Below are 13,464 nucleotides of genomic sequence, written 5' to 3'. Positions count from 1 at the left end.
CAAGATGTAATACAACATGAGACCTCTTTCTGTAACTGTCATGGCTCAGGCTTCTGGACAGTTGTCCTTATGGGAGGTACATATGGGACCAGAGGTAGTGCTTTACAATTGTAAGCTATAAACAGAGGCATTGGACAAGGTATAGATAACTGCCTTATCTATAAATATTGAACATATAGATTTATTTAACCATATACAATCCTTGACTATTTTGTTATAACTATAACTGGTGGCAATGTATAACATAGTAAACAATAGAAAGTGAGCAGCATCAACAAGGGGGAGATAAAATAACTTTAATTTGTAAAGTAACTGTTAGAATAAGTAGCAGTAGCTTTACAACCTTATTGACATAGTATGCAGGTATCAGATAACTTTCTCCAGTTTATCATATAATAACACATAGATTAGAAAATAAGCTGACAAAATATGTAGCAAAACAGTCAAGTCACAGTTTAGGATCAGCTCTCTAGAAAAAACTGACAGATTATTACTAAAAAAAAATAAAGTGTGAAATAAACTTGAACTTTCAGTGCTTAATTTTACCTTTGCAATCCTAGCTACTGCTCTCTGCCATGAGTCTCAGCAGCAGCTGCATTGTCATGTCTGTCTTGTCTTATGCTACTACTGCACTTTCTCATTCAGGATGAGGGAAGCCCGGTCCTGTGCTCCACCCCTAATGTCATACCTCCCCAAAACAAGTCTCACACATAGGAATAATAAGAAAATAAACACTGACTGGTGCTGGGGAGCAGCTGTCTCCTATGTGCCCTGGGCCCTGCCCTTATTTCAACACTGATGTTAGCCTGAACAGCAACTGAACCCCAACCCTTTCTGACAGGTTATATCATAACATAAACACTTCAAACCATGACTGAAAATATCAGTTATAGCACACACATTACATGTATCTGTGATTTTAAATGTATTAAAAAGTAAAAACATGTAATTATTTAAAAAGTACTTAACCAGAAAATGATCTTTTTTACTTCAGACTCAGCTCACCACACACTCTTGTTTCTGCATTTCCCGCGCTCTGCCTGAAATCTGCCTCTCTCTCCTCCCCCCTTCCTCTCCCATCATGTTCCTTGCTCTGGCTCTGGGACAATACCGAATGTGATTATGTGACCACCAGCCCAGAGGGAGGAGGAGACAGAATGAAGGGAGGCAGGCAAAGTGCTAGACGAGTCACATAATTTTTCAATGTTTTTTAAAGATACATAGTAAAAATGTTATAATAATGCAGCAGCAGCAGCTGCTGTGGGAAACGGAGTGGTTTTGCAAAGCAGCTGGGAACAGACAATTTAGCAGAGTGCCTGCTAGGCTGGCAGTGGCAGGAGTCACACTCAGGCATATTTTTATAAGGAAATTAATGTGTGTTCTATTAAGAACAGGGCAGCGTTGGGCTGCCTGCTTCAAGAGAGGACAGGAGCAGTCTGATCAGATATGACAGACTGAAGTGCCGGCTGCGACCGATGGACCCAATTGGTCAAATCATTAAGCTGCCAGCTGGAACTTACCTTTTCCTTCCACTTTACAGTGCCTGGGAGGTTACTGCTGCATTCGCGTAGACAGCTCCTGCCTGCCTCCTCCTTTCCCGCTCAGCTGCAAATGTTTCAGAGTGTTGCCGTGGTAACCCGCGGCAACGCTCTGATTTAATACTGTTACTGTTAGTGAGCACCACGCAGCCCCTGCAGCCACTAAAAAAATGTGAAAAAAAAACAAGTTTGTTGGGGGGAAAAAATCCCCCCAACAAACTTGTTTTTTTTTCACATTTTTCACCCTCACACCTCCTGAGTCCTCCTGACCAGCCAGCCACATTGAGCAATAGCAATTTCACTGCTGCTGCATTGAGCTCAGCCGACAGCCCTCACCCACCTCACCTACCTGGCTAGTAGCTACGCTCCGGCTGGGCTCCTAGTCCTCCACCTCCAGTCCTCCGGCTGACAGTAACACCTGACCTGACTCCAACACAGTGACAGAACACTCCTGCTCCACTCCTCCGCTCCTGACCGTCACCGACCGACTCACTCCTGTCCTGAGACTCCTGACAACAACTGGGCTGGCCTAGGTCACGCTCTGAGACAGAGACTGGGAGAACTGCAGCAGCACGTCCGGTCCGTCGTCTTCAATCTCTGCTCTGACGCCAGTCGCACGTGACACTGACTGCACATCAACCTGACCACCAATGCGGCTGCGCAACAATTTCCCGCCCGGCAACTCAGCCTAGAGAGACTCAGACATACTGATGCCTGATTGGCTGAGCGGCCAGGCAGGCAGGGCTCAGGGCTCCCAAGGCTAGCCTCCGGTGGGAGCAGTTATGGGCTGCATTAGAGACTGCTGCATTAGTATTATTCCCCACTGGGTGGCAGTCTCTAAAGCAGCCCATAACATAACAGACTAATACATTCATATTGCGCAATGGAAGGACAGCTGGCCTCTTACCTTCTTGCGCAATATGAATGCAATGTAGTAAAGTTAGGAAACAATAAAATTGCAATAATAAGCATAATTTGGTGGAGGGGTGGGGGGGTAGGGGGGGTCACCTTTCATATGTTAAAAAAAAAAAAAAAAAAAAAAAACATTTATTTTTTTATTTTTTTTAATTAAAAAATAGATGTAATTCCCACATTGGCCAGGGGAGGCACTGCCTCACCTGCCTCTAATGAATGCACATCCCTGCTACAGCAGCTCCCCACCTCAACAACAACCCTCTAGCTCATGGACTGCCTCCTACATTTTAACTGAGAAGAGTGTGTATAGTGGCTTGCCTAATGTATTTACTAAAAAAGGAATTGTGGCACCAAAGGAGGAAGGCAGAATGCACCACACACATAAAAGATCCCTTACATAAAATATGAGATAATTATCTTTTAAATGAGGGATCCTATGCTCTGCTTGGTATAGGATGGTTGCCATAGAAATTACAGTCACCTATTAGGTGACTTTTATGATGTTCTGAACCAGACCTTAGCTCACGAGAACACACTGAATTGAACAAGTGACCCCATGCCTATCTTTCAACTGAGGAGATCACATGACCAGTTGCTATAAGGTTATTACCATGGAAACTAATATGCAGATAGAGCCATATGGAAAATGGACTGGGGTATCTTATCTGATCTTCACAGAGCATGGGCTTCTCCTCTTTTAAAAAATTGTTCATCCAGTTTTCAAGTGATTTTCATAACAATGACATATAACTCAAAGCACTGGTCTTAAATCTGGAGTCTAGTGACTCTAATGAAGTTTGTATTACCTCCTACAATCCGTGTTTTTTTTTTTTAATAAATACAAATTAGTGTATATGCAAATAAAAGGATACACACAGGAAGTATACAAATAGGTGACTTCTAAAAAAAATAAATCTATATAGGATGACTGTTTGGTACAAGATTATGAAGTATGGTGATTCTTTTTTCTATACATTTTTATGGTGAGATTGAACACAGGTAATTTACAATCCCCCTTTCCAAATATTTTTTATATAAATTTAAATATGGTGCAAAGTGATAAATATTATATTCTATCTTGTACTTGTCCTTTACCGATGTTCAGTATAAAACATAGCTATAGAACCTTAAATTGTGGTGTTTTCTGATGTTGAACTGATGCTAAATATGAAGCTATATGTGTTTGTTTCTAATATTTAGAATATAATAAGTCTCCTGTTGGTGTTTGTTTAAAAGAATGATATAAAAAAATTATACAAAACATTAACTTACAGTGCCTTTGGATATATTTTAAGTATTTTGTTAAATTAACATTATTTTGTAAAAGATTCTGATTTGTTGAAATTACAACAAATGATTTATGGATAACAATGATTATCTTAAATAATAATTTATTGAACAACTAATTGCTCAAAAGTCTTCATTAGATTCTAGCAATGTTGTTAATCTTGTATCTTGCCTTATCCAGATTCCAAAACTTAAAGGTATATATATATATATATATATATATATATATATATATATATATATATATATATAAAAGGTAGAGAGGTAGAGTCCAGTACCATAGAATTCACCGATTTTCAATCTGTGTGCTCGTTACCAAGGAGTATCAGCCAAACTCCAATGTATACAGTCCATATAGAAAATAAGGCAACAGCACCACAGTACAGGGTCCTTTCTTAAAGGTGAAAAATGTTCTTTATTGAGGTATTACAACCATAAAAGCGATGTTTCGGACCTACATGGTCCTTAATCATGCAAGAAAGGATCCTGTACTGTGGTGCTGTTGCCTTATTTTCTATATGGACTATATATATATATATATATATATATATATATTTGTATATATGGTAAGTTCTGGTAAAGTCATTGCAATTTCACAAATAGGTCTTCATAAACCACAAAATTGGCCTCTTACATTTTATTTTCGCACTGTTTTTTTATACAAACAACGTTTAATTTGCTCATAGTCAAAACACACTGATGCTATTTTATATAGACTTAAAGAGACAAGAAAGTCAAAATTAACCCTTTGGCTGCTAAGCCATTTCCAACCTGTGTGCTAATCTGGTTTTGAGCTTTTTGCTGCAGTTCACATTCACACACTTTTAGAAGTTATTTTTATGTGAATCATTTGTGTATCATATTTGAAAAATAAAACAAATCATTAGAAAAAAGTGTATATTTTGAATCCTGACTCAATAATTAACTGTATGCAATTTTATTTTTGTAAACTCTATAATCAAAACCTGTGTGGATAAATATTTGTAGTAGATAATCTGTATTAAATAGGGATGGGCGAATGTGTAAATTTTCGAATTTCGAATGTAGAACAAATGTTATTACCGAAATTCGAATTATAAATCCGAATGTTGATTATAACGAATATTCTTAAAAATTCTATAATCGAATGTCATTTACAGTTTTCGAATGTTACTTTCAAATTCGAATGTTTATAATTATATTGAATGTCCACATTCAAAAATTCAAATTTAACATTCTTTTTAACAAATAGTATTCAGAAGTTCAATAGTTCATGTGGTAGGACGGGAATCTAGTAAATTGATACATAATAGATACATATATATCATTTTGAATGTTTCTATATAGAATATTGCATAATTCGAATATTACACTTAAAGAAAAAGCATTAGAAATACTATTACAATCTAAATTCAAATTTTTTCGAAAAGAATATTTTCGAATGTAATCATTAAATTCAAAACCGAACATTCAAAAATTGAATGTTAGAATGTTATGTATACATTCGAAATTCTATTCGAACGAACGAATGTGTTAAAATTCGTGCCGTTTTTTGAATGTTGCGAAACAATCGCCCATCCCTAGTATTAAATAACTAAAAACTGAGAACATTTCACTGTTTTTTTCTACGTTTTTAATTTCCGGGATGTCAATTTAATATATAATCAAAAACAGCATTTTTAAATGTAATATTCTGTTACTGGCATTTATACAGTTCTAGCCACCAGGGAAGTTAGGATATGGCAACTAAACTATACATTTTTAGAAACTACACTCCCAGGTCTATCAGATGAGGGTTTATTTGTATATATATCTCAAAACTGGAGTATGTAACAAATAAGTAAATATTGCACTTGTTTAAAAAACAAAACGTTTTCTGAGCAAATTGTGCTGTTTAGTTATATATTGCACACTCCATTTGTGTGCTATATATACATGTAGCCCCTTATTTGATGCACCACGGGGTGTACTTTCCAAAAATGTGCACTTTATTTACTTTATCTTAACTTCCCAAGTGGCTACATCTGTTTAATTGCAGACATCACCCTTCAAAATGAAAAGACAATTATTTTAGACCTTTTATAGGTCACATGTCTGCAATTAAACAGCTCTAGCCACATGGGAAGTTAAAAAGGGTACATAAAGTACACATTTGTATAAAGTACATTCTTTTGGGCATCAAAGGGGCTACATGTATTTTTAGCACAAAAGTAGAGTGCGTTAAAAATTAACGGAATATGGTGCTTTGGTTAGAAAATATTTTTTTCAAAGCAAAGGGACATGTTCAGCTTTTTCTTACGCACTCAAATTTTGCTCTATATATACATGTAGCCCCTTATTTTATGCGCCAAGGATTGTACTTTCCAAAAATGTACACAGAGACAAACTCATTTTTACTACAAAAAATAAGCTTCTTTGCAGTAAAAATACAGGGGTTTTGAAAGAGGATGAGAGCTGCGCAAAGAGGGTGTTTTGAGCACCTTCCAAGGGCTCTAAAAGACTGATTATAAAAATATATATCCTATTATATAAAAGGCCAAGTGTGTTTGTCTGAAGCTGTTATGCGCAGTAGAGACAGCACGAGGACAAACACACCTGGCCTTACCTGAAAATCCATGCTGTTTGCGGCGAAAGTGGGTGTGACCAGACGGAAGCATGGGTAGTGCCCTGGCGTTGCCTGGGCATGGTTGGGGCATGGCCGGGCATGGTCGGTGTGACAGAGAGGGAAGAGAAATAGAAAGAGAGGGGGAGAGACAAAAAGAGATAGGAAAGAGCTAAAGAGAGGGGGAAGAGCAGAAGAGAGGGGGAGAGAGAGCAAAATAGAAGGAAAAGAGCAAAATAGAGGGGAAAGAGCAAAATAGAGGGAACAGAGAGAAAAAGAGAGGGGGGAGAGAGCAAAAAAGATGGGGAGAGAGAGAAAAAGAGAGGGGGAGAGAGAGCAATAGAGAGGGGAAGAGAGAGAGCAAAATAGAGGGATGGAGAGAGAGAGCAAAAGAGAGGGGAGAGAGACAGAGCAAAAGAGAGGGGGGATAGAGCAAAAGAGAGGGGGGGAGAGAGAGCAAAAGAGAGGGATGGAGAGAGATAGAGCAAAAGAGAGGGATGGAGAGAGAGAGCAAAAAATAGGAGAGACAGAGCAAAAGAGATGGGGTGAGAGAGCGCAAAAGAGAGGGGGTAAAGAGAGCACAAAAGAGAGGGGGAGAGAGCGCAAAATAGAGAGGGAGAGAGAGCGTTCAAAAGAGGGGGAGAGAGAGCACAAAAGAGAGGGGGAGAGAGAGCGTAAAAGAGAGGGGGAGAGAGAGCAAAAGAGAGGGGGGAGAGAGAGCAAAATAATGGGGGGAGAGAGAGCAAAAGAGAGGGGGAGAGAAAGCAAAAGAGAGGGGGGGGAGAGAGCAAAATAGAGGTGGAGAGAGTACAAAAGAGAGGGGGAGAGAGAGAGCAAAAGAGAGGGGGAAGAGAGAGAGCAAAAGAGAGGTGGAGCGAGAGAGCGCAAAAGAGAGGGGGAGAGAGCACAAAAGAGAGGGGGAGGGAGATAGAGCGCAAAAGAGAGGGGGAGAGAGCGCAAAAGAAAGGGGGAGAGAGCACAAAAGAGAGGGGGAGAGAGCAAGGGGTGGAACCGCTGTACTGCAAAAAATGGCCCGTGTGAAGGGTTTAGGACTAGTATATATATATTTTTTTTAATAAAAGCATCTAACATTGATTAATTTGTTACAACATGAGTCAGGTGTTCGTGTGACTACAAATATTATATCGGTATCTGTATAGTAAGGGCATGTCATTTTGCATAGCCAGGTGATCTCGCCGGTAACGCTGGTTACCATGGTGATCATTTAGCTAAAATACTTTAATTGATCATTTTGTTAAAAAACAGGGACTCATTTATTTTAGGGAAATCTATTTTGAAGGTCTCTGGACAATTTTGATCTTTATTTATGTGCCTTTAGAGACCCCCTTATAATTTTTTTTTTTTTTTAATGTATTTATTTTTAACTTTTTTTTACTACACTTTAAAGACTTACACCATTGGAAAAGTGGGTCTTGGGGGTCTGTAGCTGCTTATATGCCCAAGATACGGGCATCTAAGCAGCATGTCCCCATCTTTCCATAACTATCAATTGACAGTTGTAAATAAAGTTGTGTGAAGCCCCGAGCCTGCTTTTCAATAGAGGGGCAAGATTGGATGGGTGGAGGGAGATGTGGGCCATTAGGCCCCCCCTCAAGGTTAGTGAGTCCTATCGATGGCATGGAGACGCTGTTAGCACCTGAGGGTGAAACTTAGCGACGGCTCCATGCCGTCGTTAGCACTTAAAGGGTTAAACATTCAAATTTTTTCTCTCTTTGTGTCCTTTATTAGAGACTAAGGGGCCGAATTATCAAGCTCTGAACGTTTTTTGATGTTTTTTGATAAATGCTGGTACATGTAAGTATAACAGAAACACAAAAAGATAACTGCCCTTCAATATGTATCGCTCTCCCTTCCTGTAAAATCCCTCTTTTAGCTGTATTTTCTCAAAATTATTTTTCGGTATATGCATAGTATAGATCAGCAATTAAAGAGATATGAAACCCAAAAATGTTCTTTCATGATTTAACTACTTTTTGATTGATTATACATTTTGCTTCATTCTCTTGGTATGATTTCTTGAAGGAGAAGCAAAGCACTACTGGGAGCTAGCTAGCTACATTGGGTTAGCCAATGTCAATGAGGCATATATGTGCAGTCACCAATCAGCAGCTGTCTCCGAGTAGAGCATTGCTGCTCCTGTGTCTACCTAGATATTCTTTTCAACAAGGGATTCAAAGAGAACAAAGCAACTTTTTATTTTCACACTGTTTTTTTATACAAACAACATTTAATTTGCCCATAGACAAAACACACTGATGCTATTTTATATAGACTTAAAAGGACAAGAAAGTCAAAAATAACCCGTTGGGTGCTAAGCCATTTCCCACCTGTGTGCTAAGCTGGTTTTGAGCTTTTTGTTGTAGTTCACATTCACATGCATTTAGAAGTTATTTTTATGTAAATGATTTATGTATCATGTTTGAAAAATAAAGCAAAACATTAGAAACAAGTGTATATTTTTACTCCTGACTCAATAATTAAAGGGCCATAATACCCAAATGTTTAAACACTTGAAAGTGATGCAGCATAGCTGTAAAAAGCTGACTAGAAAATATCTCCTGAACAACTCTATGTAAAAAAGAAAGATATTTTACCTCAATAGTTCCTCAGTAGCCACCTCCCATTGTAAAGGATTTCTAAGCAGCATTTTAGTATGTCTGTCCTAGGACAGCTTAGGGGATGAGCCTCGTGAACTCTCATATTATTTCACCAATCAGGTAAAGGAAGCTTACTATGAAATCTCATGAGCGTTAAGTCAAATCTCATGAGATCACAGTAAGAGTTCATGACCTCAGCACTGCTGATGCTGATTGGCTGTTGTTCATTCTTCATTTTTTTTTTATTTTTACCTGCAGCTGGGAGCAGGTGAAGTATAACTTTTTACACAGAACTTACTCTGCTGAGCTGAGGAGATTGTGAGGTAAAATGTCTTCCTTTTTTACATAGTGATGCTCAGGTGATATTTTCCTGTCAGCTTTTTACAGTTATACTGCATCAGTTTCAAGTGATTTAGCATATGAGTATTATGTCCCTTTAACTGTATGCAATTTTATTTTGTAAACTCTATAATCAAAACCTGTATGGATAAATATTTGTAGTAGATAATCTGTATTAAATAAGTAAAAATTGAGAACATTTCACTGTTTTTTTCCTACTATTTTATTTCCGGGATGTCAATTTAGTATATAATCAAAAACAGCGTTTTTAAATGTAATATTCTGTTACTGGCATTTATACAGTTCTAGCTGCCAGGGAAGTTAGGATATGGTAACTAAACTATACATTTTTAGAAACTACACTCCCAGGTCTACCAGATGAGGGTTTATTTGTATTTATATATATATATATACACACACACATACATATATACAGATAGATGATAAATAGATATAGTGTATTATTTAAATATAATTCATTCCTAATGGAATATTATTATTATTGAATGGGTTCACATATTATTTGTCTTTCTAATTTTGATGCTGTATTGTAAAAATAACCATATGCCCAGAATGTGTTCCAGAGACTGGGTAGGTGTAAGAGCTTGGTGCTGTAATCTATATAATAAACTATGGATAAGTCTAAATTATACTATTACTTTCAAATGGGTGCGTTTTGATTGCAGAACTCAGTGGGCGGAGCAATTGAACAGTAGGTCGTCAATACTCCAGTAACCCGCTTGCTTGCTCTGCTGCAAAGTGTCCCTGGAATTTTTTTTTAAATGTTGGCAACTATGTGCTTCTATGTGCAGCAACCAATCATCAGCTAGTGAGCATATCTAGATATGCTTTTCATCAAAGAATATCAAGAGAATCAAACAAATTAGATAATATAAATAAATTAGAAAGATGTTTAACATTGCATTCTCTTTCTAAATCATAAAAGAAAAAATGTGGGTGGCATGTCCCTTTAAGTTCCCAGGTGACTACAGCTGTCTAATTGCAGACATCACCCCTAAAAATTAAAAGACCATTTTTTTAGACTTTTTTTATGCTGTCATGTCTGCAATTAAACAGCTCTAGCCACATGGGAAGTTAAAAATGGTATATAAAGTACACATTTGTATAAAGTTACACCCCTTTGGGCATCAAATAAGGGGCTGCATGTATTTCTAGCATAAAAGTGAAGTGTGTAAAAAAAATAACGGAATATGGTGCTTTGGTTAGAAAATATTTTTTTCTAAGTAAAGGGACATGTTCAGATTTTTCTTACGCACTCAAATTTTGTGCTATATTTACATGTAGTCACTTATTTGATGCGTCGAGTCGCTGTCAGAATCTTCTCTAGCAGATCTAGCATCATCCGAGAAGGAAATAAAGTCGGAGTTCATAAGGAACTCAACTGCTTCCTCATCACTCATCAGACGCTCAGCCATAATTCTCTTTACAAAGTGAATAGGTATTTTGAAAGAAATTATGCTGCTAGAAAATATATAATTTTTATTGCAATAAAATAAGCTTCTTTGGAGTAAAAATACAGGGGTTTTGAAAGACGGTGAGAGCTGCGTAAAGAGGTTGTTTTGAGCACCTTCCAAGGGCTCTAAAAGACTGATTATAAAAATATACATATATATTAAAAGCATCTCTCTAACATCTAACATGATTCAGGTGTTCCTGTGATTACAAATATTATATCGGTATCCGTATAGTAAGAGAATGTAATTTTTCTTAGCTAGGTGATTACTTCGGTAATGCTGGTTACCATGGTGATCATTTAGCTAATATACTTAAATTGATAACTTTTTAAAAACAGGGACTAATTTATTATAGAGAAATCTATTTTAGAGGTCTCTAGGCAATTTTGATCTTTATTTATGTGCCTTTAGAGACCCCTTATCATTTTTTTAAATGATTTTTAAATGTATTTATTTTTAACTTTCTATTTTTTTTACAACACTTTAAAGACTCACACTATTGGAAAGGTGGGTCTTGGGGGTCTGTAGCTGCTTATATGCCCAAGATACAGGCATCTAAGGAGCATGCCCCATCTCTCCATAAGATCGGACGGGTGGAGGGAGATGGGGGCCCTAAGGCCCCCCTCATGGTTAGTGAGTCCTAGCGACAGCATGGAGTCATTGTTAGCACCTGATTGTGAAACTTAGCGCCGACTCCATGCCGTCATTAGCACTCAAAAGGTTAACATTCAAATGTATTTTTTTTCTCTTTGTATCCTTTATTAGAGACTTGATCTAGGTAGGCTGATAGAAACTTAAAGGGACACTGAACCCACATATATTTCTTTCATTATTCAGATAGAGCATGCAATTTTAAGCAACTTTCTAATGTACTCCTATTATCAAATTTTCTTAATTCTCTTGGTATCTTTATTTGAAATGCAAGAATATAAGTTTAGATGCCGGCCCATTTTTGGTGAACACACTGTGTTGTTCTTGCTGATTGGTGGATAAATTCACCCACTAATAAACAAGTGCTTTCCATGGTCTGAACCAAAAAAATAGCTTAGACGCCTTCTTTTTCCAATAAAGATACCAAGAGAACGAAGAAAAATTGATAATAGGAGTAAATTAGAAAGTTGCTTAAAATTGCATGCTCTATCTGAATCACAAAAGAAAAAATATGGGTTCAGTGTCCCTTTAAGAGAGTGCGTGTTTCTTTGGTATTCTATGGCAGCGGTGTTTGCAACAATGTATGATATTGCTTTAAACATTGTTGCAAACACTGCTGTCATATTTCTTAAGACATGTGCATGTTCCTGAGATTGCTTGGGAATACACTTTAACAAAGCATACCAAGCTAATCAATACAAATTGATAATAGAATTCAATTAAAATATTGTTTTAAATATTATGCGCTACCCATATTATTTAAGTTTAATTTGATAATACTTTTCTTTTAATATATAATGGCCTAGATTAATTAAGAATATATTCATATCTGTTTTAGAGTCCTTTTCTATTGGTGGGTCATGCAATTTAAATACTTAACTACATTAATTGGACAGTTAAAAGTAGTCACAGCAGACGAGAATCAGTAAAAATTTGATTATATATAAATCATGGTTACAACATCGGGAAAAATTGCTGTGCAAACACCTTAACCCAGTGCTTGTATGTATTTAAAGTATCATTATAATTGAAAATTAGATGTTCTGATCTGTTATAACATGTAATTTAAAGGCTTTTCACCCTACAGCACTGTGATAGGATCAGCAGCGAGTTTCTCTCTGGACCAGCAGTGCACCCCGAGTCTCGAGAGGTATTTGTACTGTGGGTTTAATCCTATTGGATTAAACACACAGGGCTAGATAACTAGTGGAGTGCTAAATATCGTGCTCCCACAAACGCACAAATTTGCCAATTTTGCGGGCGCAAGATAATTAACAGCTCATGGAAGCAATTAGCGCTCAGAAAATTAACCAGAGATCCGATCCCTGGTTACATTTCTAAAATTGCCCCAAATGCCCTCAAAATAGAGGACATTAGACCTAGACGCGACAGGACTGAACAGCAGAATTAGCAGTGTCTCTTTGCAGCCAGAGCTGAGGACCACATTACTCACACACACAGCGGAGAGAGAGCCTAAGTAGTGCCTTGCATCGAGTCGAGTGCCCAACCGTTATCGGTACTCATACCCGGTGCAATCTGAAGGGAGAGACGATTAGGTGAACACGGCAAATAGAGAAGGAGCTAGTGGCGTGAAAAAACGCCATCTTGATTGTACGCTGATAGCTGGAAACCTTGAGAGGGGAACAACCTGCAGAAGCAAAGCTCCGGAGACCCCACACAATCACCACAGTCAGGTAAAAGAGATTTATATGTGATAACTGACTGGAATCACAAGCAGGGCCCCATAGTTGCTGGATATTAATGAACTGGCTCACTAGAACTGCATCACTGCCTATCACAGCAGAAATATATAACACTGGGCTATGAGAGATTGCTTGAGGGCGAGATTCAGCACTAAAGGAGAAATCTTAGCACATCTTTGACTTACAGAGTATTGCTGTTCTCTGTCCCCTCCATTTCCCGCTGACCTTGCACAGCGGGTCATACCCCAACTTCCCTCTCCGACTTCGTCCAGTGTGGACAAATGCCCTGGGGATCAGAGACAGCAATAGAGGTCCCAGCATTAGGATAAAGAGTGTTGTTATATGTCCTGGCTCAGT

The sequence above is a fragment of the Bombina bombina genome, chromosome 5 (genome assembly GCF_027579735.1).
Source record: "Bombina bombina isolate aBomBom1 chromosome 5, aBomBom1.pri, whole genome shotgun sequence".
NCBI lineage: Eukaryota > Metazoa > Chordata > Amphibia > Anura > Bombinatoridae > Bombina > Bombina bombina.
The sequence above is the reverse complement of the archived record's forward strand: the minus strand, read 5'-3'. Positions refer to the sequence as shown.